A 26,392-nucleotide genomic window follows, 5' to 3' on the forward strand; every position below is an offset into this window, starting at 1 on the left:
TCTTTACTCTGAATTTTAACCAACATCATCCTTTTTTTAATGTATATGAAAACTAGGAATAAAAACAATAATGAGTATAAAAATGGGTACAATTTACCTGCAAATGGATGAGTCACAACATTAGCTTTTTCTGCTGGGTCTGATCTCTTTGATCTCTACAAGGGGAATTAAGATTTAGTAAAACAGAAACAAAACGAAAATAAACCTAAACAGCTTGACAATATCAATCACATTACTATGCATGGTGAGAGATTTGTCAGCTGGGGTTATAAAGTTTAAAATTAACTTATTTTGTGGAGCACCAAAAGATATGTCTTACCTTTGTAGTACTCTGGTTAAACTGACAAAACCCCGCCTCCTGGTCACATGTTAGAAGCCAAAACCAAACCCCACCCCATACCAGCAGATGGCACTGTTGGACTCAGCATTGCAGGAAATTTACCAAAAACTATACACATATTTTAGCAGGAATTTCAATAAAATAAAAGTTATTATTACACCCGTTACATACACCCCCCTGAAATTCTGCTAAATATGGGAGTGCTACACTAAACAGAAAAAAAATCACATGCCAAAAAGGCAAATACTGATGAAAAAGAGGACACGAAAACTGGTACAGTATTACAAGGAACAAACTGAAGTGCATGTCAGTTCTAAAACTCTCCCAAAAAGGAGTGTGAAAAGAAAGGAGGCGATGAAACTCCTAACTAAGCACAGACTCAAAGATGCCTGTTACATCTCTGAAATATCAAACATTGTTCCTGTAGTTGTAAGTGCTCACATAGGCACAATTCTTGTTTCTTACTCAAGCTTTGTTACTCAAACTGAAAGTGCATCTCTACTGAACTTAAACTAGGAACTAGCAGATATTGCGGACAGAGGATTGTCACCTACCAACTGGTCATTCATCTGACAAATTAGACGACTAGGAGGCCTGATGGACTGGCGGACCCTAAGACCATAACGGTCAGGTTGAGCACAATTAACCTGAGCTTGAAGGTCTGGGACGGTCAAGTCTAAACAGTCAGTATCAGGGGAGTCTGCGTCCGGATGGTCAGTGTTCAATGGGGTCTCATCTGGGAGACCCATACCCAAAGAGATCATGCTTTCAGAGCACTGTGATGGGCTTTCCGTATTGTCACTTGAAGTATGGTCAACATCTTGTTCGGGGATGTGCTGACTTCCTCGACTGGATGTATCAACACTGCAAGAGTCGGACTGGGCATCAGATCTGCTGTCTAGTGAGTTATCCTCTACCTCTGGATGAACTTGCTCTTCACCTGCCTGTATCACCCAGTTTACTGTACGGACATCACTGTCTTCAACCGCGTCAGGTAAATCAGGGCATACATCACTTCCATGCATAGCAGCGTCAGACTCTGAGTGTTCAGATTCGCTGGCCAGATCATCCTCACAGGGCAAGAAGCTAACAGAGAGCAGCAAATTCCTGTGAACTACCTTCTCTTTGCCCGTCAGACAATCCTTGACTCTGTAGACATTGAGATCAGGCTTGACTGATATGACTTCATACGGGGTTGACTCCCACTTATCTGCAACTTTGCGTTTCCCCGGGACACCTCTGTTGGCGATCAACACCCGGTCTCCCACGACGAGAGGTGATCCTTTGGCCCTACGGTTGTACAGCTTGGCATGACGAGTCTGTTCTCTGAGAGTATTCCTCTGTACAATTTGAGCAGCTTCATGTAGATCTTTCTTCAGATGGCGTACAAAGTCAGAGTAGCTGACAACAGCATCATTGGTATTAGCATGTTGAAACATGACATCGACAGGGAGACGAGGGATCCTACCAAACACTAGGTAAAACGGTGCAAACCCTGTTGTCTCATGCTCTGTGCAGTTATAGCAGAATGTGAGCTGCTGCAGCATTTGTGGCCACTTTGCTTTGGGCTGAGGGGGAAGGGTTCTGATCATATCTCCCAATGTTCGGTTGAATCGTTCTGCGATGCCATTTCCCATGGGATGGTACGGAGTGGTATGGGATTTCTGCACCCCTGCCATCTCTAGAAGCTCTTTGATCAGTTTGCTCTCAAAATTAGCTCCCTGATCAGAGTGGATACGCCGTGGGAAACCATAGACAAGGAAGAAATCCTGCCACAGACGGCGAGCAACTTGTTTGGCGGTTTGATTTCTGCAAGGGAAGGCGTGCGCCATCTTGGAGAAATGATCAGTTACGACCAGGACATCTACAGACTTGTTCTCTTGCTCAGCAGTCCAAAAGTCTATACAGACCAACTCCATAGGCTCAGAGGTGACTATGTTCTTGAGTGGTGCACGGTTGTGTGGTTCCGGTGTTTTCCCTACTACACAGCGCTGACAGGATTTGACATAATTCACAACATCACGTTCCATGCCATTCCAGAAGAATCGTTGCCTCACCAGAGACAAAGTACGGTTCTGGCCTTGGTGACCTGCTGAGTCATGTAAACCTTGAAGGACTTTCTGTTTCAATGAATCAGGCACCACAAACTGGAAGATTTTCTTGGCCATGTGAGGATCTTTCCTTATTTTGTAGAGCATGCCATTCTGTATGGTGAGTCTGCTCCAATGCTTCAGTAGTTTCATCACACTAGTCGACTCGACAGCTCTCTCACGCCTGGTAGGTCTCTTGTGTCTATGCACAAAGTACATGGTTCTGCTTATTGTGTTGTCCTGTTCTTGTAAACCAACAAGCTGACTCTGTGGGAGTGCCGTTGACTGATCTCCCTTCTGCAGAAGATTGAAGTTAGCATCTGTTCCCATCACTTGACCCACACCACCAGTGGACTGAGCACTGAAGACAGCAGCAACTTCTTCTGATGTCACAGAACCATTGGAGCCTGATGGAATTGCCCTTTTTACTGACTCGTCTGATGTCCCAGCACTCTCGTCTACAACAGCGTGACAATTGTTGGATACTCTGAACACCTCTTGCACAGTACTGTTGTTCACCCTGTTGACTTGGTCCAAGAGCGAAGTATAGGGCTCGGTAACAAGGCGATGACCCACACATGACCGTACAAATGGCTCACGGCTCAGAGCGTCGGCTACGATGTTCTTTGGGCCGGGAATGTACTTCAGGTCAAAATTGTATGCAGCTAGCTTCGCTACCCACCGCTGTTCACACGCATCAAGTCTTGGTTTGGTCAAAATGTATGTCAGTGGGTTATTGTCGGTCCACGTGGTAAAGTGTCTTCCTTTCAACCAATGGCTGAATTTATCACATACCGCCCATTTCAAGGCAAGAAATTCGAGCCTGTGTGCAGGGTAGTTGAGCTGGGAGCGAGAGAGCGTCTTACTTGCAAAGGCGACTGGTCTGGCTACTTTTCCACCAGGTGGCAGCTGTGACAGGACTGCTCCAATCCCATCAAAGGATGCGTCGACAGCCAGAATAAACGGCGCATCAAAATCTGGGTGGGCCAGAGTGACACCTGTCACGAGGTCGTGCTTCAGTGTTTCAAAGGCGTTCTGGCATGCATCGGACCAATCTGCAGGCGTCAGCTTCACTTGACCTTTCTTGCGGGCTCTCTTGCGCTTATGCTTGTCACCAGATTCAGATGTGAGCCTGAACAGAGGTTTTGCCTTCGCAGAACATGCTTCAATGAAGCTTTGGAAATACATCACCATGCCTAGAAAAGATCTGATTTTACTAGGGCATGGCGTCTTGCCATCCGACTCCATTAGATCAGCGACTTGTACGTCATTTATCGCTCTCACTTTCTCGGGGTCAGTCCGAATTCCATCCTCACTGATGACATGCCCAAGAAATTTCACAGTCCGTCTGAGGAAAAAACACTTTTTGGGTGCGAGCTTGAGGTTGTGTTCCTTAAGGCGAGTAAACACCATCTGCAGGCGTTGGAGTGCAACTTCCTCTGTGGGGGCAAACACCATCAGATCGTCGAGGTAACATAATAGGCTCATGAAATTCTGATCACCAAATATTGACATCATCATCCTCATAAATGTTGCTGGGCTGTTGCAAAGTCCCTGAGGGAGCCGGTTGTACTCGTGAAGGCCGAATGATGAGGAGAATGCCGTGTACTTTTTGTCGTCAGGGTGCAAGGGGACATTGTAGTAGCCTGACGTCAGATCCATTGTGGAGAAAAAGGCATTTCCCCCAAGTGCGGCCAAAGCATCAGCTTGATGCGGTAGTGGGTAGGCATCCTTTATTGTTCTTGCATTAAGCCTTCTGAAATCAGTGCATACCCTTAGTTCTCCATTCCGCTTCCATATGAGAACAAGCGCAGATGCATAGTCGCTAGTCGACTTCTGAATAATTCCTTTCTCTTCCATCTCGTTCAGAGTCGTCCTCAATTTTTCATACTGACTTGGTGGTATACGTCTGTAGGGTAGACGGAACGGCTTATCATCAACAAGGTGGATACGATGTACAAACTCTTTGGCCTCTCCACAGTCCATCTTATGGCGAGAAAAGATTGACTCGAATTGTTCGATGATATGAAGGAGCTTGTCTTTACACTGCAGCGAAACCTCACATGACTTCAGGTCAATGTCTTGCAGTCCCAGAGCTTCCAATGCACGCATCATGTCCTCTTCTGACCTGGGTCGGACCTCTTTGCTCTGTACACTCTGCACGTTGCACTTGACCTCCTCTGCATTGGGCAGGTCTTCCGCTGCGATACAAGGAGACACATCTGCAATTTTCCTGTTTCTTCTCAGCACCACAACTCTGTCCGTGGGATTAAAGACTTTAACAGGCACCCATCCATCTCCCCAGAGTGGAGTAACAACTCGTCCGACAAGGACTTGTCTGGGCGCAGCCTTAGATTGGGTTGGCTCAACGACAACTGTGCTGCCCGCTGATGCCCCGGCCAACTCAGGTAACTTGCCCCAAATAACGTACTCGGTCCGTGGATTCAGCGTCACGCAACTTTTGATCTTTACTGTCCCTACCTTGTCTGGAATGCAATCACCTCTCCATCTCTCTGTGTTGGAAAGCATTGACAGGAATTGACTGTGGTTATCGGACAGACCGTTGTCAGGAGTGGAAACTAATCTCCAATAGCCATCAGTACTTTTCAATTGAGTCAAAATATATTTGATGGCATTGCTGCCAAGGATCATCTGTTCTGTCTGGCCTGGCACCACCATTACTGGTATTATCATTTGGCACCCGTAAACTGTGACGTGAATGTCGTACATATCTCTGGGAGAAACTTGGTGTCCACCGCAGCCTACAATGACATAATCATCGGCCGTGTAACTCATCATATCAGGGAATTGCTGCAGGAGGGACTTAGCCGTGTCCTCACTTACTGTACAAGCCATCGACCCGCTGTCCAATAGCGCTCTGAAAGTGGGGCCTTCTTGCACAAGTACAGGTGTGTAAAACAGTTCGTCAGTCTCCGCTATTCTCTGAAACCCCTGAAAGATCAGCTTCTTCGATGGAGGTATCTTGTTGCTATACAACTCATAAATTGATTTATTGTCTTGCATGTCAGGCTTCACATTAGTGGTGGGAGGTATACTCAGTTGATCTGCACTGTTCTCCCCTAAGCGCAGATCAGTTAGTTTCCCTGAGGCAGTGGGACAACTTTCGTCACTGGACAATCACGTCGAGAATGCCCTGGGGCATGGCAGTGAAAGCAAAGGTTTTTGTCTCGGCAATGAGAGAGAGCACTGTGTTCGACTTCTTTGCAAATGATACATGGCTTGTCAGTGAAACCATTAATTCTGTCTCCAGGTCGCCTGGTTGGAGCTCGCCTTCTCCCTTGAAACTGGTTTGAGGTAACACGTATCAGAACCTTCTCCAACATACTAATAACGTCCGTTAGAGAGACATACTGTGGGCTCGAAGTCTGAGGTGGCTCGTGCATGAGGGTTGGACCATGGTTCACCTCAGCTTTGTGTACGGCAATTTCCGCTCTATTCGCAGATTGTTGTAGGGAATCTGCTTTGTAGCTCTTCTCAGCGTGGTATTCATTCAGCACCTCTAGTACCTCACATGCTGACCACTTTTCGATGGTTTTTGATCTGTAAGTGAGTGCCAGTTCCTTGCATGGGCAGTTCCTAATAAACATGCGAGTGACCTCTATTTCAGGGTTGTCAAATGTTTTGCCCTGCTCACTCAAGCACTCAGAGGCAAGGTCAGCTGCTCTGTTTAGTCTCAGCCAGTAGTCATAGGGGTCCTCCTGGTGTTTGGGCAAAGTTGAATAAAAGTCAGCTAAAGGGACAGCAGAGTACTTGGTACAGCTAAAGTGTTTCCTGAGGAGACTATAAATCATGTCAGGGCGGGTATAGACGTCTATATTACTGTTTCTAATGCCAAACCTAACTACATCTTTAGCTTTTCCTCTCAAATGCATTTGGATTTCCTCTGCTTGCTCTTCAAGTCTCACATTACTCTTCTTAATAAATGTCCTCATTAGATCTTCCCACTCATGTATTGTTATTGAGTCTGAGCCATCCCCAATAAATGACGGCGGTTCCTTAACCTTTCTCTGTGTAACCACCTGACTCAATCTGTTTGCTACATCTTGTGTGGCAGCAGCGTTAGGAGCTACTATATTACGTGACTGTATATTTGTGAATATGCTATCAGCCAATTTATGTCCTATCTCCTGAATAATATTTGTCATCTGATCAGCTACACCCTCAGAAACGTCACTTGTGCTCTGAGTAAACATGTTTCAAAGATGTAAATAAGTCAAAATCGCCTGCGTAACACGTCACTGTATAGCAGTTTTAAATACTGTGAGCTGATGGCTTCATGAAATGATGTGGCAGGTAGGACAGTCCTCGGTTCGGAGAGCTTGATAGAAGTCACGGGTCACGGCACCAATGTAACCGCGGTGTACGTGTCCCACCAAAGATCCACATTCACGCTGGACTGGATGATGAGGTTTTTATTATTACAGTTTCTGCAAATGGATGAGTCACAACATTAGCTTTTTCTGCTGGGTCTGATCTCTTTGATCTCTTTGTAGTACTCTGGTTAAACTGACAACAAAGCATATCAAAGAGCTGTCTTTTCACTTTACAGAAAATACATTTTAGAATATCACAATACATTTATAAATCTTTGCATTTTAACAAGATACTTTTAACAAGAGATCGTATAGTGGATTTTTAACGTTTACAATGAATTCAACATGTTTTTCTTTACTCTGAATTTTAACCAACATCATCCTTTTTTTAATGTATATGAAAACTAGGAATAAAAACAATAATGAGTATAAAAATGGGTACAATTTACCTGCAAATGGATGAGTCACAACATTAGCTTTTTCTGCTGGGTCTGATCTCTTTGATCTCTACAAGGGGAATTAAGATTTAGTAAAACAGAAACAAAACGAAAATAAACCTAAACAGCTTGACAATATCAATCACATTACTATGCATGGTGAGAGATTTGTCAGCTGGGGTTATAAAGTTTAAAATTAACTTATTTTGTGGAGCACCAAAAGATATGTCTTACCTTTGTAGTACTCTGGTTAAACTGACAAAACCCCGCCTCCTGGTCACATGTTAGAAGCCAAAACCAAACCCCACCCCATACCAGCAGATGGCACTGTTGGACTCAGCATTGCAGGACATTTACCAAAAACTATACACATATTTTAGCAGGAATTTCAATAAAATAAAAGTTATTATTACACCCGTTACATATATAAAACGCTTATTAAAACAATAAAGCAAGCTAATTATAATAATTGGGAGATACTAGTCTATATAACGCGTTTATTTAAACAATAAAGCGCGATCGTATTTTACAAAATGCGTTTGTTAACGCGGATGGAAAAGTCACCAACGTCACTGTACGCTATGATTTCCGCAATCACAACTAATTGTACACAAATAATATTTATTTGATTTACTATAATATCCGTATGTAATGTCTTTTTTATTGTGAATGAAACCCTGGTTGCATTGGATCCCGCGGTGTAAACAAATCATTGTTGTTTTTTTTCATTTAAAATCGGAGGGGGGGAGGAATTTGCATAGGAGTCGGAAAAGGGCACAACACCGGCAGCAACGGCCTGGGTTGTGGAACCCAGAAGGGAGAGGACCCATGCAGAAGGGAGAGGACCCACACAGAGGACTGGAAGAATGCTGCTTGGGAGGGTGGGATGGCAGAGCTATGCCCTTGCACAATAGTATTGCCTTTTACACGCTGGTTAACTACTGTTAAAAGAAAATAACTCTGAAATTGTTTAATTGATGTTGAAAATGTCAGGAAAAAATGTTAATACGTCATATCGTCACGTCATATAGTCAGATATTAAAAAATTGTGAATATGCTTGATGGCTGTGTTTTGCTGCTGTTGGTGTCAGTGGATTTGTTCAGACCGAGGACAATCGACTTTGGCCTGGACGGATCTATTGACACTAACAAAGATGTTATATAATGAAATTGTGAATATGTTTGATTTTCGAGAAGGTTTGTTCAAACCTCACTTTGTGTTTGCTGTTAAAAACGTAATATTGGAATATAATATTGTGAATGTGCTTAATTGCTGTTGAGATTGTCATGATTGTTTTCTGTTTTTAGTGTCAATAAATTTGTTCAAACCAAACCAAACCAAAAAATGTCTCCAGATTCCACGCGGTCTTCCTGTGTGTACCGTAATAACGCGTCTGCCGCGCAGGCACAATCAATTACCGTACATGACACTTATGTTCAGTAACAACATGCAAATCATGATCATTAATGTTATACAGTCTCCCAAGCCTCCCAAGAATGTGGGAAATTGGGGTTTTCCAATATCATTAGAAGGACACTCGGGGTGGGAGGTCCTAGTTGTAAAGTTGGGGTATATACCCTTTCTCGGGCAGCACAGCAGCGCAGTGGTTAGCGCTTGTGCGGCACAGTTCATGTCATGGGAACCTGTCGTGGGTTCAAATCCAGCTCCAGACTTCCTGTGCGGAGTTTGTATGTTCTCCCCGTGCTTGCGGGGGCGCTCCGGTTTCCTCCCACGTTCCAAAAACATGCATTTCAGGTGAATCGGCCGGTCCATATTGTCCCTAGGTGTGAATGAGCGAGCGAGTTGTCTGTCCCTGTGTGCCCTGCGATTGGCTGGCAACCAGTTCAGGGTGTCCCCTGCCCACTGCCCGAGGATTGCAGGGATGGGCTACAGCACCCCCGCGACCCTACTGAGGATAAGCGGTGTAGCTAATGAGATGAGATGAGAGTCAAAGAGCCACACCACGCACTGACCTGCCATGACAGACACACACACACGATTAAACACATATTATTTTCCATAACACACTCCTCTCCTTACATGAAAATAAGTTTTGTACTTGTGTTGATTTCAAGGAATGTGTCCACCCTCAATACACACATCAAATACACTTTAACCAGAGTTAAGGCAGCAACTACCCGGGAGGTCACATACCCCCTCCCCACAAAGGCACCTACCTCTCTTTCATCTCATCACACACACTTTTTCTCACTACAGTGGGACCTCGCTACTTCGCGGTTCGACGTTCGCGGCTTCAGAGCTTCGCGGTCTGTAATGGTTATTTATTTTTTTATTTTCTTTGAAGGGGCGTCGCTACTTCGCAGTTACTTCCCGGGCCGCGCGACAGAGCGAGTTCGGCGAACGCGGCGTCACACGGCGCGACGCGAGAAAAGGCGGCGGGCGTGATCGGGCTACCCCCGTAACTGGGCAGAGCCCGCTCGGCCGACGACCCTAGCACGGCGCGCCGTTCTCGTCTCCCGGCGCGCGGTTTCGGCTTAATAAATTAACCTTAATGCCAACAATTAAATGGTGTGTGTGAGACTGACATTTATCATCTATTTTGCAGATGAGGTTAAACAACAACAAAACAATATATATAAAACAAATGTGTAACACTATTTGGAGCGAGCCCATTCACTTGGTCTCGTTACACTTTAACTTTGTTTAAATTCGCGTAATACGTCGCGCTGAACTTCTGCCAAGTTTACAATGTCTAACTTAACTCTAAGCTTCGATGGATATTTTTGCGCCCATCTATCTGGTACTCTATGAGTTTCTGTTGCTGCGTTCCCTAAAGAACGACAACGGAAATTTCCAACCTACAACCAGGAGAAAGGGTTTGTACCCCAACTTTGCAACTAGGACCTCCCACCTCGAGTGTCCTTCCAATTATATTTCCCTGGTTGGGGGTTGGAAAACCCCGATTTCCCACATTCTTGAGACGCTTTTCGGTCGTATCTGGTAGGATCTCCCGACACACCAATTTTCATGAATGCAGCATGTGATCCGTGTTACGTGTACCCACAATCCATTGCGGCGGGTTTTGGAAGGAAAATCTGTCATGGCTGCCGAGAAAGAAAATGTCGAGAAAGTCCTGTAGTTGACTTCAAACGACGTAAACTCGACAGAAGTATTACTTCGCGGTCCTTTTCGAAGGTTTTTCCTTTTTAGTGCCGAGTTGGAGCGACACCTCGTGGCGTTTTTTTTCGTTCAAAGGCGGAAAAATGTGCTCCAGTGGGGAAGGATTTTTTCAAGAGAAGCTCCAGGGGGCCAAAGAGGAGACCGAGCGAGAATGTCGACCACCGGACGCTGTTTCCAAGCAGCTCGGGGCAGGTTGGTCATTTTTTGCTTCTGCTCCAGCGCCAACACTTCCCATACTTTTGCAGGCTGGCGATTTAAAAGAAAGAAAGAAAGAATAGTGGTTTTAAATTCAAATACAACTTTTTCAACATTTTACAGTCAATTACTTATTTTTCACCTCGGGCAAATACTAAAAGTGCAGGAAATAAAATTGAGGCTCTCGAGTGACACGTATAAAGTAACATGAAAACTTAAATGGCTCCGTGAAAATTTTCACTGCGTCCCTTTGTGAGTTTCTCTGATTAAAGGCGTCACAAATAAACGCGATTTGACTTGTGTGTTGCAGACATCGGTGAAGAATATCTTGCTACTGCGTGGCAGGAACCAGAGTTGCCAGGAGCTGTTTACAAGATACTCCGAGTTGTGTTGAACAGAGCAGGTTGGTCGTTTTACTTTCTGCAACGTCCTTGACATTTCGTATTTGGCCGTCGACATCCACCGTACTTTTCTTTCGATTACTGTCCGGGCTTCTGTCTCACTCATTCTTTCAAAATACATACAGTGAAGAAAATAAGTATTTGAAACCCTTGCTATTTTGCTTCATATCCCACTTAGAAATCATTTGAGGAGTCTGAAATTTCCATTGAATGTGCATGTCCACCGTAAGATAGATAAACTAATAAGAAAAATCTACAAATCACAATGCATGATTTTCTAACGATTTATTTGTGTGATATAGTTGCAAATAAGTATTTGAACACCTGAGAAAATGAATACTAATATTTGGTACGGTAGCCTTTGTCTTCTATAACAGAGGTCAAACGTTTCCTGTAGTCTTTCACCAGCTTTGTACACACTGCAGCAGCGATCTTGACACACTCTTCCACACAGATCTTCTCTCGATCGGTCAGGTTTCTGGGCTGTCGCTGAGAAACTCTGAGTTTGAGCTCCCTCAAAGGATTTCTGATTGGGTTCAGGTCTGGAGACTGTTACGGCCATGCTAGAACCGATATGGTTCTTACGGAGCCACTCCTTGGTTTTCCTGGCTGCGTGCTTCGGGTCGTTGCGTTGTCGGAAGACCCGCCACAACCTGTCTTCAATGATCTGACTAAGGAGAGGAGGTTGCTACCCAAAATCTATCACTACACGGCCCCAGTCATCCTCTCTTTAATGCAATGCACTTCGTCGCAGTAAGGATTGCACTCTTCATTCTTTTTCCTCCGAACACGCTTAGTAGAATTATGACCAAAAAGTTCTATTTTGGTCTCACCTGACCACAAAACCTTCTCCTACAACTCCTCTGTATCATCCAAATGGTCATATGCAAACTGAAGAAGGGCCTTGACATGTGCTGGTTTAAGCACAGGGATTTTTCGTGCCATGCGTGATTTAAAATCATGACGTCTTAGTGTCGTACTTTGGGGTCTAAAAACGACCACTTACGTGTGGGAGATCTATAAAAGTTGGCTAAAGCTAGAAAATACACCGGGCATAAGACTTGTTGAGTTTTCTTTACAACTGCAGTTGAAGGGGGAGCTCAATTTACTAGCTCTCTCCTCACTGGTCGAAACTCCCTCTAACTCTCGCTGCTTTGGCCCCTGTGTTTTATTGAAGTCACAGGTACTGGAAGGTTAAGACAAAGAGAAAGAGACCACCCCCCCTGGAAACGTTAACAAAGACAGGAAGACTAAGAGACACCAAAATGGGCCATAAAACTGATTAGAAATACACACTAGAAAATACGTTTAAGCTTACTTCAGATTCAGATTCAGATCTACTTTATTGTCATTCTAGTACACGTGTATACAGAACGAAATGTCGATGCATCTGACCCCCACAGTTTCCTTGAATGTACAGATATAAATAAAGTTGTATTGTATTTTGGCTACGTATAGTATTTTACCATAGTGCCGATAGTGCAAGAAGAGTAGCTAACCAGATGTGCAAAATGGGCAGTCAGGTTAACAAGTCAGGTACACAGTAACACTGTAACATAACACTGTAATTACAATAGTGCAGAGAGCAATGTGCAAGGAGTGGCAAGCTATAAAAAACTGCCAGTAGTGCAAAAAGTCAGATTAGCAGCCGTTTAGATTTAAGTTAACTATATGTTAGATTGACCATTTAACAGTCTAATGGCCAGGGGGACTAGACTATTGCGGAGCCTGGTGGTCCTGCACCGCACACTGCAGTACCTCTTCCCAGAGGCTAGCAGAGTGAACAGTCCATGATGGGGGTGAGAGGGGTCCCCGGTAATGTTCTTGGCATGGGATAGGCAGCGCTTCTGGCCAATGTCCTGAATGGAGGGAAGTGTAGTCCCGATTATTTTCTCTGCTGTCCTCGTTACCCTCCTCACACTACCCCAGTCGTTAGCGCTGCAGCCTCCACACCACACAGAGATACAGCTGGTCAGGATACTCTCTATGGTGCCCCTGTAGAATGTGATGAGGGAGGGTGGGGGCAGGTGGGCTCTCCTCATCCTCCGCAGGAAGTACAGGCGTTGCTGTGCCCTCTTAACCAGTGATGCAGTGTTCACGGACCAGGTGAGTTTGTTTGTAATGTGCACCCCTAGGAACTTGATACTGCTGACAACCTCCACAGCCTTGTTGTTGATGCAAAGTGGGGCATGTTTGGGCTGGTTTTTCCTAAAGTCGACAATGATCTCTTTAGTTTTGTCAACATTCAGGACCAGGCTGTTGTCCCTGCACCAGCCCACCAACTGCTCCACCTCCGCTCTGTAGGCCAGGTCGTTGTCATCCCTGATGAGGCCCACCACTGTTGTGTCGTCAGCATACTTCACGATGTGGTTTGTGGCGGACCTAGGGACGCAGTCGTGTGTCATCAAGGTGAACAGCAAGGGGCTTAGGACGCAGCCTTGGGGGGAGCCCGTGCTGAGGTAGATGACATCTGAACTGTTCTGACCTATCCGCACTAATTGGGGTCTGTCACAGAGGAAGTCCAGCAGCCAGTTCCGCAGGGGGGTGTTGTTGACAATTACCTACAGTAACCTTGGAGACGGTGGTCGCAGCTCTTTTCAGGTCATTGACCAACGCCTGTCGTGTAGTTTCGGGCGGATTCCTCACCTTTCTTAGAATCATCGAGACCCCACAAGGTGGTAATTTGCATAGGGCTTCACCCCGATTGAGACTGACCGTCATGTTTAGCTTCTCCCATTTTCTAACTATTGCTCCAACAGTGGATCTTTTTTCACCAAGCTGCTTGGCAATTGCTCCGTAGCCCTTTCAGCCTTGCGGATGGCATACAATTTTGTCTCTGGTGTCTTTGGACAGCTCTTTGGTCTTCGCCATGTTACAATTTAAAGTCTGACTGATTGTGTGGGGTTGACACGTGTCTTTATGTAGCTGACGACCTCAAACAAGTTCATCTGATTCAGGATGATACATGGAGTGCAGGTGGACTTCTAATGGGTAGACTAACTGGTCTTCCAGGGTCAAAATTCTAGATGACACACAGGTGTTCAAATCCTTATTTGCAGCTGTATCACACAAATAAATTGTTAAAAAATCATGCATTGTGATTTCTGGAATTTTCTTTTTAGTTTATCTCTCTCACAGGGGACATGCACCCACAATGACAATTTCAGACCCCTCCATGATTTCTAAGCAGGAGAAATAGCAAAACAGCCAGGGTATTTAAGTACTTATTTTCTTCACTGGACTTATTTTCTGGGCTAACAGACAAGGTTGCTCACTGTAGTTTCTGCAACATTCTTGACAGTTAAGTAATGGCAAAATGAAGCCCCATAAAGCAGTGAAGCCCTGCAGGGAAATGTTTTACACACACATGTAGGGGCTTTAAGATGAATCATGTCCTCGATGACTGCATCTTGTGGACAGAATAATTTATAACGTGCTTGGTGCATGCAATAAAATATTGGGGTGTTAATCATTCTCTGAAAGAGTGCTTTAACATGAATTATTCTGTGGCACTCGTTCTATGTTTGTGCTCATGCAACAAGTGAAAGTGCCAAATAAGGAGGTAAAACAAAAATGCTTATTCCAGAGGTTATTTTCCAAAGTACAGCGTTACTTTGGCGCTTTCCTTCAAACGTCACTCTTTGCTTAAGAATCATTCTCTGAACCGATGACGAGGCACACGCGTTTCGCGGGGCTTCAAATGACTCCGCTTACATCATCAACACACACATTGGCTCGCACTACACGAACCACTCCTCTAAAATACTCGGCACACGCTTCAAGGATTCGAACTGACAGGCACATTACTACTTGACATCTAACGTTCCGCTGTCGAGTAGTATAAGACCAGGGCTTCTCCCTCGCTGATTCTTTTCAAAGACGTATATTTTTACACGTAAGAAATGATGAAAATTATTGTTGTGATGATTTTGCTTTATTCGGGTGTGTGCGGATTTTACACGACCATGTGTTTGATTCTAGACTTTCTCTATTAAGGATGTTCAAAAAGCCCTAATTCTTTTTTCATTTCACCCATCTGCTGGTATGTTACTTTTATTAGGCCTGTTCAGGGCGTAACAAACCCCCAAAATTTAAAAAAAAAAAGAGTTCATTTGAGCGTGTCTAAGAAGTAAATGCAAAACGTGTGTGAATGTGCTGCTATCTCCTGGCCCAATCATGATTACAGGCTTAAGTTTTAAAATGTTGCACCCAATCTTTAAAAACATCCCCCTCGCTCCTGTCACGGTATCTGCCTACCTACGTTTTCTATTGTGTAAAATTAAAAATATTTGGTAGTAGATTGGTATTTGCCCTACTTTTAACTTAATTTTATTTTTTTGAATTCGATGTTACATTTAAATTCTGTTTTGCTCTAAATTCTATGTGTATAGGTGCACGAAATGGGGCGGATTTGAATTTCATGACTCTGTGTAATGACAATAATGGCGTTCTATTCAGTTTCCAAGTTTTGCTCTCACGTAAATAAAATAAGGGTTCTGGCTAATAAAATAATGGAATAGTGAGATATTGTTGTAGAAAGTGGATAATAAGTAAGGATAAGGAAAGTTGAACCTGAAATGAATTTGAAGCAAACAGTCTTGGAGTTGACAGGAGCCTTTTGTGTGTAGACATCTGGTGGAAGTCAAAAAATGTTTGCCGAGTGAGCCGGGGCGGAATACCATCGCGAGTTATCACAAGTTGTTTAGAGCAATGCAATCAAGAGTGTTCCCTTTTTGCCACATCTCCTCTCTGCGTATTTTTTTGGGGCAATGCCCAACGACGTTTCCTCCGAAAAAGGAGAACTTAAAACGGCATGAGAGCTGGTGTTGAGCGTGATCGCCGGCTGGAAGCTAGAAAAGTGAATTTGGAGCATGCGTTTTATAGGTGGGAGGTGGACTCCAACATGATTGGTTGACCCTAAGCCAATCCATCTCTTGGGGAGTTCAGTCTCTTCCTGTTAGTTGAGTCATCTGGCTGCGTTTCTCTTACATATATAATGTAATAACTTCATCATATTCATGAAATTCTTATTAATTTCCATTTCAAATAATACTTTTTTAATAATACAGGTTTTAGAAACCCAGGTGGGACCAATTAAACCCCAGCAGCCAGCCAGACTCTTCCTATGATATGGCAAACACTGATGTTGACTGTGTGTTTTCTGATTCTGTTTCTTGCATTATCCATTTTTGCCTGGTCAAGGGGATGACCTCATGTGTGGCTCATTCTCAAGGTTTCTTCATTTTCCTCATGCTGGGATTTTTTTTAGTTGTTCCTTGAATATCTAAACAATACTTTCCATAAACAAAAGGGCACTTTGCTTGAAAAATAACATTTAATTGCAAGAACACTAAACGTATGCATGAACTTTGCAAGAATTCTCAACCCCTGTCTCGGGTGACGTGATCACATGATTCAGGTCGTCATGGTGATCGCAGGGTCCTACGATTCGTTATCCCAACAAAGGCCCTTGGTCTTTTTTTTTTTTTTTTTAGAAAGAATAAAGATTTGAAGCGTTATCAGTCGGTACTTATATTTTTGCTCTTCTCGTCACACTGCGCGCACTTTGCATATACGCCGGCGCCTACACTCTGCCATACAGAGTAAAACGGCGGTTACATGAACAAAACGCAGCACTAAGTGTTGACAAAGCAATCTGATCAACGCCACTCCTACCATCTAGTCGTGATTTAATTCCCAGAAGTTTCATACTTAATGATCAGCAAAGCCTAAGCCTTTTGAATTTTTCTTTTACGTTTTGGCACTCTGGGACAAGCTTCTGAAAACGTATGTTACGGCACTGAAGGAGTTAAGAGCAATACAAATAAATGTGACCTGTGTCTTGCAGACGTCAGCCAAAAATATCTTCCTACTGCACGGCAGGAACCAGAGTTGCCTGCCGTTAAAATTGAGGAGGAGGAGGAAGATCTGAAGCCTTATCACATAAAGCAAGAGACAGAGGATGGGGAGCCTGTTCGCGTTAAAGAGGAGGACGATTTTCAAGTCTTGCCAGTGGCTGGGGTCCGTTCAACCATCGAAGATCAAGGTCAACCTGAAGATAACGGTTGGCAGGAGACTCAAAGCATCAGCTCCCGTCAACACGTGAAAACGGATGACGACGACACGTCTTACTCTGCAAACGCTGAAAGCGACACGCAGTCGGAAGGTGGTAACACATTTTCTCAGTGTGGGAAAACGTTTCCACGCAAGTCTGATATGAAGTTGCATATGAAATTCCCTGCTGGTGAAAAGCCTTTTGCCTGCTCAGTTTGCGGTAAAAGATTCACCCAAAATGAAAATTTGAAATTACACCAACTCATCCACACTGGAGAGAAGCCTTTTGCCTGCTCAGTTTGTGGTAAAACATTCACACAAAGTGGGGACTTAACAACACACAGTAGAACCCACACTGGCGAGAAGCGGTTTTCCTGCTCAGTTTGCGGTAAAAAATTCACCCAAAATGGTCATTTGAAAGTTCACCAAAAAACCCACACTGGCGAGAAGCCTTTTTCCTGTTCAGTTTGCGGTAAAAATTTCATACAAAATGTACACTTGAAATTACACCAACTAACCCACACGGGCGAGAAGCCTTTTTCTTGCTCAATTTGTGGAAAACGATTCACCCGAAATGAACTGTTGAAATTACACCAACTAACCCACACTGGCGAGAAGCCTTTTTCTTGCTCAGTGTGTGGTCAAACATTCACCCATAATGGACTCTTGAAATTGCACCAAAAAACCCACACTGGCGAGAAGCCTTTTTCTTGCTCAGTTTGCGGTCAAAGATTCACTAAAAGTGGAAGCTTAAAGAAACACAGTAGAACCCACACTGGCGAGAAGCCTTTTTCCTGCTCAGTTTGTGGTCAAAATTTCACCCAAAATGAACATTTGAAATCACACCAAAAAACCCACACTGGCGAGAAGCCTTTTTCTTGCTCAATTTGTGGAAAACGATTCACCCGAAATGGACAACTGAAATCACACCAACGAACTCACACAGGCGAAAAGCCTTTTTCTTGCTCAATTTGTGGTAAAGGATTCTTAGAAAATGGGAGTTTAACAAAACATATTAGAACCCACATGGGCAAGAAGCCTTTTTCTTGCTCAGTTTGTGGAAAACGATTCTTCGAACAAGGGCATTTGAATGTACACACTAGAACCCACACTGGCGAGAAGCCTTTCGCCTGCTCAGTTTGCGATAAAAGATTCACCCAGCGTGGGTACTTAACCAAACACACCAGAACCCACACTGGCGAGAAGCCTTTTTCCTGCTCAGTTTGTGGTAAAAGATTTATTGAGAGTGGCAATTTAACAAGACACTCTAAAATCCACATCAGTGAGAAATCTTTGACCTGTTGACCTTGTGGTGAAAAATTCATCCGTATCGGCACTAGAAATTACACACAAGATCCCACACTGGCGAGAAGACTTGCCTGCTCGGTTTGTGGTCAAACATTTACTGAAAGTGGGAGCTTAAAAACACTTAATTGTCCAAGTATCATACAGGCTGTCTATAGGAACATAACTGCCACAAAACCATTTCCCCTCACCGTTTTCCAACCACTGACTCTGCCAACACATCAAAAAACCCACATTCATTCACAGGAAGTGAGCAGACTCTCGTGCTGTATAGTAAAGAAACTTTATTGCAAACCCCAAAGTCTTCATATGGAGTCAAAAGATTAATAATTAGCATATGTGTCATGTTTCTTGATGGATGATCTATTTCATCGTGTGTCCGCATACAATTTTTCCTGTTATCAACAATTACAATTATGAAACAATAAGCTCGCCGACCTAGGTCCCCAGGGTTGGGGCCTCTTCTCACCAGAGTCCCAATGCTTGGCGAGCCTGTAGTCCTCTCTGTCCCTGTCGTCCGGACGAGAACAATCCCCGGGAAGTCCCCCGCCAAAGAAGATAGGAACCTTTATTTCTTCATCTTCCTGCTTGTCCATGTGCTGCTTCTCACACACCCCTCCCCTGAGGGACATTTTGTTCTCAAAAGTACACAAAAAGGGTTGGTGCAAACAACCTCTTTGTGTTTTGGGCAAATATCCCATGTTGGCACGCTATTAAAACAAGCCCTGATGAGTTAAATGACTCTATTACCTTAAAATCAGGTTCATTGATCAGTACTGTTAACTTCATCATCATTTCTTCCACCTTCCCTCTTGCTCACGCTGAATGCTCGAGTCAACAATGTGCTTTATTCTTTCGTTTGATCGAAATCTCTTTGTCATGTGAATAAAACTTAGTTAAAATTAAACTGCGTGCATAATTTGTGGGTCAATTTTATAAATGCTAGACACAGGCTTTTTTGAAATTAATTTGTGTTGGAAAACGAGAGCACTGCCTGCTGACCAAATTGGTAACCACCAAATTAGATTCTGAACCAAATTGAAATTATTTAAAGCCATTTGGAAATGTGTTGTTATTTTTGCCTTAAAAGAGTCAGAAATCGTGTTACTAGTGATGACTTTTGCCAGAACCGAAACTTAACTATGTGTGAACTCAAGACAAAACAGAAAAGGGACTTGGATTTGACTGGACCAAAATGAAGTTGAGACTGGAAATCACCATAACCACATTATAAGACAACGTTAAACTGAAATATGAACTGTTATAAGTATATACAGAACGTGACCCATCAGTAGCACAAATTGTTCCCCCTTTAACTATCAAAACTAATAGAGTAATGTTCAAATGAGTCGGATGCTTCATTTCTTGGCATTCAAAATATCAAGATATCAGAATGTACTCATCTCTGACACTATAAATCTGACATGGTTCACCAAGGACATGGTCTTGCAGCCATGAAGTCCCATGATAGTGCGTAAGATCCACGTGAGTCCAGTGAATCCGAGCGTGTAAAAAGGTTTACTCCAAAACACACCATAATACCGATGGGTAAAAAAAAAACGTAGAAAAGTATATCTGCCTTGTTACGAGCTGTCTGTTTAGCCCCCTAATTCCCGTTTACAAATAAACAAACTTCTAAAACTATTTTTAGAGGCCGTTAACCCCTGAACTTTTGATGGACAACTTTTTCGGGTAATAGCGGTCTGTATTGCTAAAAATGAGAACGCCTCCTTTACCTCTGAAGAACTCTAGCCAATCGTGACCGGGTCAAATGATAACTGACACATTGGTTGTCCAATAAAATTTGAAATAAGTCGATATGAACATGTGTCTATTGAATTCAAATTAAACCCTGAAATAAGTGTTCGTAACGCCAACAGTGATATGTTTTACGCACCATTTTTAGGCGCACCTATGCAGAGTTGGGATAGACGCGGAACGATAATTTAAGCAAGAAAAAATGGTCAAAATAATATACCTATTTGCAGAGGTTTTCGGACTGTAAACTGGTCTCCTCCAAATAGCCACTTTTTAAACACCTAAACATACCCCTAGAAAAATGTGTAAAATGCACTATTTAGTTTTTAAGTTTGGGATCCTGTGGAAACATGGGAGGTGCAAGAGGCAGTGAAAGAAATGAAAAGGGGGAAGGAACCTAGGTTGGATGGTTGTACTGCTGAATGCCGGAAAAAAGGTGGCACAGTTATAATTGACTGGTTAGTAAGCTTGTTGAATGTATGCTTTTTAAGTGGTATGGTTCCTGTTGATTGGTGTAGTGCATGTGTAGTGTCATTGTATAAGGGTAAAGGTGTATGAATGTAGCAATTCGAGAGGTATCAGTTTGTTGTCCGTAAGCTTTATGGAAGAGTCTTGATTAAGAGTGTGAGAGGAAGAACGGATGAGGTGGTGATGGAGTGGCAGAGTGGTTTCAGGAATGGAAGAGGATATGTAGATCAGGTGTTCGCAGTACGGCAGGTGTGTGAGAAATATTTTGCAAAAGTTAAGGATGTTTATTTGGCTTTCATGGAATTGGAAAAGGCGTATGATAGAGATGATAGAGGGGCGTTATGGCAAGTGATGGTGATGTATGGAGTGGGTGGAAAGTTGTTGGAAGCATTGAAAACTTTGTATGTGAACAGCAGAGCATGTGTAAGAGTAGGGAGTGAGACAAGTGAGTGGTTCCCTGTGTTGACTGGTGTGAGACGGGTGTTTGATGTCACCATGGCTGTTTAATGTGTCCATGGACGGCGTGGTGAGAGAGGTGAATGCAAGAGTATTTGGCAGAGGTGTAGAGATAATCGATCGACAATTGAACGGTGTGGCAGGTAAGTCAGTTGTTGTTTGCAGATGACACAGCGCTTGTGACTGATTCTGAGGAAACATTGAGAAGGTTGGTCACGGAGTTTGGAAGAGTATGTGATAGGCGTAAGATATGTGTGAATGTTGGGAAGAGTAAGGTGATGAAGTGTTCACGTGATGGAGTGGGCATGGCGTAGGAAATCTGCTATGGTACCAATGCTTCCCAAACTTTTGCAGGCTGGCGAAAAATTCGACTTTTACAGTAAATGACTCATTTTTCACCTCGAGCAAATACTAAAAGTGCAGGAAATAACAGTTAGGATCTCGAGTGACTTTTGTAAAGTAACATGAAAACTTTAATGGCTCCCTGAAATTTGTGAGTTTGTGAGATTAAAGGGGTCACAAATAAATGGAATTTGACTTGTGTGTTGCAGACATCGGTAAAGAATATCTTCCTACTGCGTGGCAGGAACCAGATTTGGCAGGAGCTGTTTACAAAATACTCCGAGTTGTGTTGAACAGAGCAGGTTGGTCGTTTTATTTTCTGCAACGTCCTCAACATCTCGTATTTGGCCGTCGACATCCACTGCACTTTCCTTTCGAATACAGTCCGGGCTTCTGTCTCGCTCATTCTTTCAAAATACATAAAGTGAAAAAAATAAGTATTTGAACACCCTGCCGATTTGCCATTTCTCCCACTTAGAAATCATTGAGGAGTCTGAAATTTTCATCGAAGGTGCATGCCCACTGTGGGAGAGATAAACTAATAAGAAAAATCCAGAAATCACAATGCATGATTTTCTAACGATAAGTATGAAAGTACGATCGTGGGATGTATCAGAAACGGGCAGGAGGAGGAGTACAGGAAATTGATTGAGGACTTTGTCCGATGGAGCGACGCAAACCACCTCCACCTAAACACCACTAAGACCAGAGAGATGGTGTTGGACTTCAGGAGAACCAGAACTCACCCGGTTCCTGTAACCATCAAGGGAGAATGTGTAGAATTTGTCCAGACCTACAAATACCTGGGTGTGCAGCTGGACAACAAACTGGACTGGACTGCCAACACAGAAGCTCTATGTAGGAAAGGGCAAAGCCGACTTTACTTCCTCAGAAGGCTGGCCTCCTTTAACATCTGCAAAAAGCTCCTGAAAATATTCTATGAGACAGTAGTGGCAAGCGCCCTCTTCTATGCGGCAGCATGTTGGGGAGGCAGCGTCAAGAAGAAGGATGCCTCTCGTCTCAATAAACTGGCTAGGAAAGCGAGCTCTGTTGTGGGCAAAGAGCCGGACAGCCTAACAACAGTAGCTGAGAGACGAGCACTGAAAAAGCTGAGGTCAATCGTGGACAATCCATCGCATCCACTACACAGCATTATCTCCAGACAGAAGAGCAGCTTCAGCGACAGACTGCTGTCACTGTCTTGTACTACGGACAGACTGAAGAAATCTTTTCTTCCTCATGCCATGAGGCTCTTTAACTCCACCCGGCAGAGTAAAGGCCCACATTAAACCACACCACCTACATTGGATATTACCGAATCTTACTGCAATATGTATTCTGTGTAGCACTATTTAGTTACTCTATATAAGACGCTTCAGTGGGCATTTGCACGTCACACTGGGTATTTGTATATTGTATTCTTTTGGCTTTATTATTGTATTGTTCTCAGCTCAGGGATGCTGCTGGAAATGTGAATTCCCCTTCGGGGATGAATAAAGTATCTATCTATTTGAACACCTGAGAAAATGAATGTTAATACAGTAATCCCTCGGTTATCGCGGTTAATGGGGACCAAGACCACCCGCAAAAAAATAAAATCCGCCAAGTTGCGTCGCCCCTTCAAAAATGCTTAAAAAAACGTATACCGGTATACAGTATACCCCCCCCCCCCTGTCATTAAACCGAAGTGATCGCTGGCATGATGGCAAGGAGTTATTGGGTGACTCATCCAGAACTCTTCACACTGGAACTGAATGTACTAAAACATGACCCACAAGTGTAGCCATGTCTTACATAATTAATTTACAACGAATAGGACTGCGGTGAAACCACTACGAACCATTCAGTATGATTGTATTAACCGCTCTCAACCACATGCAGCCATCGCAGTTTATTTTGCTTGTTAACACTACTGTTTACGTATTGAAAATAAAAACAGTGAAAATGTGATACAGTGGGACCTCGCTACTTCGCGCTTCGACGTTCGCGGCTTCAGAGCTTCGCGGCCTGTGATAGAAAAAAAAAAATATATATAATAACAAAAATATCAATAAAAAAAAATAAAAAAATAATAGTAATTAAAAATATTACATTAAAATTAGAAATTACATTATTTTACAAATTTTGAAAACAAAATATTCAATTATAATAGAATAATAGAATAGAAGCTGTTTGCCGTGTAAGCCGGGGCAGGTGAGCATCACGGGTTATCACGAGTTGTTTTGAGCAATGCAATAAAGAGTGTTCCCTTTTTGCCACAACTCCTCTCTGCGTATTTTTTGGGGCGACGCCCAACGACGTTTCCTCCAAAAATAGGAGAACTTAATTCGGCATGAGACCCGGTGTCGAGCGCGATCGCCTGTCGGAAGCAAGAAAAGTGAATTTGGAGCGTGCGTTTTCTTGGTGGAAGGCGGATTTTAACATGATTGGTTGACCCTAGGCCAATCCATCCCTTTGGGAGTTCAGTCACTTCCTGTTAGTTGAGTCATCTGGCGACGTTTCTCCCACATATATAATGTAATAACTTCATTATATTTATGAAATTCATATTAATTTCTATTTCAAATAGTACTTTTTTTTCAATAATACACGTTTAAGAAACCCGGGAGGGACCAATTAAACCCCAGCAGCCAGCCAGATTCTTACTATGGTATGGCAAACATTGAAATGGGAAGTGCCGATGCCAACCAATGTTGGCCATATTGACTAATTTTTTATGGTTTACAGAAAACCTAGCTCTGTAGCAATACGGGCATAGGGCACACCAAAAGGAAGCTTTTACGGTCATCTTTCATGAGACAACAGTTGATTTAGTTGTTTTGATGACATTGCCAAGTGTTTTGAAAATACTTGTTTCCCAGAAAGCTTCTGAGAAAAATGGCTCCTTGACAAATGATGCATTTGAAGCAGAAGTTTCGCCTCAGTGCTTTTTTTTTTAATATCCATATTTTCGATACCTAGAATATCTAAACAATACTTTCCATAAACACAAGGACACTTTGCTTGAAAAATAACATTTGATTGCAAGAACACTAAACATATGCATGAGCTCTGCAATAATTCTCGTGTGGCTACTCACTGCCCTACAGAGTAATACGGCAGATACAGTTAAAAAACGCTGCACTAAGTATTGACAAAGAAATCTGATCAAAGCCACTCCTACCATCTAGTGGTGATTTAATTTCCAAAGCCCTAATACTTACTGATCTAAGCCTCTAGAATTTTTTACGTTTTGGCACTCGGGGACAATGCGTTTGAAAACGTTACGTTACGGCACTGGACGTGTTAAGGGCAATACAAATAAATGTGACTTGTGTCTTGCAGACGTCAACCAAAAATATCTTCCCACTGCACGGCAGGAACTAGAGTTGACTGCCATTAAAATTGAGGAGGAGGAGGATCTGAAGCCTTATCACATTAAGCAAGAGACAGAGGATGGGGAGCCTCTTAAAAAGGAGGACGTTTTTCCAGTCTTGCTATTGGCCGGGGACCGTTCATTCGTCGAAGATCAAGGTCAACCTGAAGATAACGGTTGGCGGGAGCCTCAAAGCATCAGCTCCTGTCAACACTTGGAATCGGATGACGGCGACACGTCCCGCTCTGCAAACACTGAAAGCGAATCGCAGTTGGAAGGTGGTAACACTTGTTCACAGTGTGGGAAAACGTTTCGATGCAAGTCTTATATGAAGTTGCATATGAAATTCCACGCTGGGGAAAAGCTTTTTTCTTGCTCAGTTTGCGATAAAAAATTCACCAAAAATGGGAGCTTAAAATCACACAAACTAATTCACACTGGCGAGAAGCCTTTTTCTTGCTCAGTTTGTGATAAAAGATTCACCCAGAGTGGAAACTTAAAAAAACACATTACAACCCACACTGGCGAGAAGCCTTTTGCCTGCTCAGTTTGTGGTCAGAGTTTTACCATGAGTAGAAGTTTAAAGGAACACATTAGAACCCACACTGGCGAGAAGCCTTTTGCCTGCTCATTTTGTGGGAAACAATTCTCCAAACAAGGAAACTTGAATGTACACACTAGAACCCACACTGGCGAGAAGCCTTTTTCTTGCTCAGTTTGCGGTAAAAATTTCACAGAAAAAGGAAATTTGAAATTACACCAACTGACCCACACTGGGGAGAAGCCTTTCGCCTGCTCAATTTGTGGAAAACGATTCTCACAGAATGGGAGCTTAAAATCGCACCAAAAAGCCCACACTGGCGAGAAGCCTTTTTCTTGCTCAGTTTGTGGTAAAAAATTCACCAGAAATGGACACTTGAAATTACACCAATTAACCCACACTGGCGAGAAGCCTTTTGCTTGCTCAGTTTGCGGTAAAAGATTCACAGAGAGTTGGAGCTTAAAAATGCACACAAGAACCCACACTGGCGAGAAGCCTTTTGCCTGCTCAGTTTGTGGTCAAAAATTCACTGACAGTTGGAGCCTAAAAAAACACAGACTAACCCACATTGGCAAGAAGCATCTTTCCTGCTCAGTTTGCTATAAAAGATTCAGCCAGAGTGGGGAATTGAAAAAACATATGAGAACCCACGCTGACGAGAAGCCCTTTTCCTGCTCAGTTTGTGGTCAAAAATTCACTGACAGTTGGAGCCTGAAAAAACACAGACTAACCCACGCTATCGAGAAGCCTTTTTCCTGCTCAGTTTGCGATAAAAGATTCACTGAAAGTGGGAGCTTAAAAATACACACTAGAACCCACACTGACGAGAAGCCTTTCGCCTGCCTAGTTTGTGGTAAAAAATTTACCCAAAATGGACACTTGAAATCACACCAACTAACCCACACTGGCGAGAAGCCTTTTTCTTGCTCAGTTTGTGGTAAAAGATTCAACCATAATGGACACTTGAAATTACATCAACTAACTCACACTGGTGAGAAGCCTTTTTCTTGCTCAGTTTGCAGTCAAAGATTCACTACAAGTGGGAGCTTAAAAATGCACACACGAATTCATACTGGCGAGAAGCCTTTTGCCTGCTCAGTTTGCAGTCTAAGATTCATTACAAGTGGGAGCTTAAAAGTACACACACGAATTCATACTGGCGAGAAGCCTTTCA

At 43.3% G+C, this 26,392-nt stretch overlaps 2 protein-coding genes and 1 pseudogene across 3 annotated transcripts in view; all 3 read left to right on the plus strand.

The window, feature by feature from the left end:
* Positions 1–26,392, plus strand: part of LOC148368411 (uncharacterized) — a 261,108-nt gene that overhangs the window by 219,758 nt on the left and 14,958 nt on the right. The window lies entirely within an intron of this gene.
* The window catches only part of LOC148368423 (uncharacterized), a 219,507-nt gene that overhangs the window by 91,023 nt on the left and 102,092 nt on the right, over positions 1–26,392 (plus strand). The gene's annotated exons all lie outside the window — the stretch shown is intronic.
* LOC148368428 (uncharacterized) lies at positions 10,152–19,199 on the plus strand (annotated as a pseudogene). The gene is made up of 3 exons (XR_015849933.1): positions 10,152–10,535; positions 10,849–10,941; positions 16,788–19,199. The product of XR_015849933.1 is annotated as an uncharacterized LOC148368428 (transcript).

This window comes from Urocampus carinirostris, chromosome 3 (genome assembly GCF_059441175.1).
Source record: "Urocampus carinirostris isolate Australia breed hairy pipefish chromosome 3, RoL_Ucar_1.0, whole genome shotgun sequence".
In the NCBI taxonomy this organism is placed as follows: domain Eukaryota; kingdom Metazoa; phylum Chordata; class Actinopteri; order Syngnathiformes; family Syngnathidae; genus Urocampus; species Urocampus carinirostris.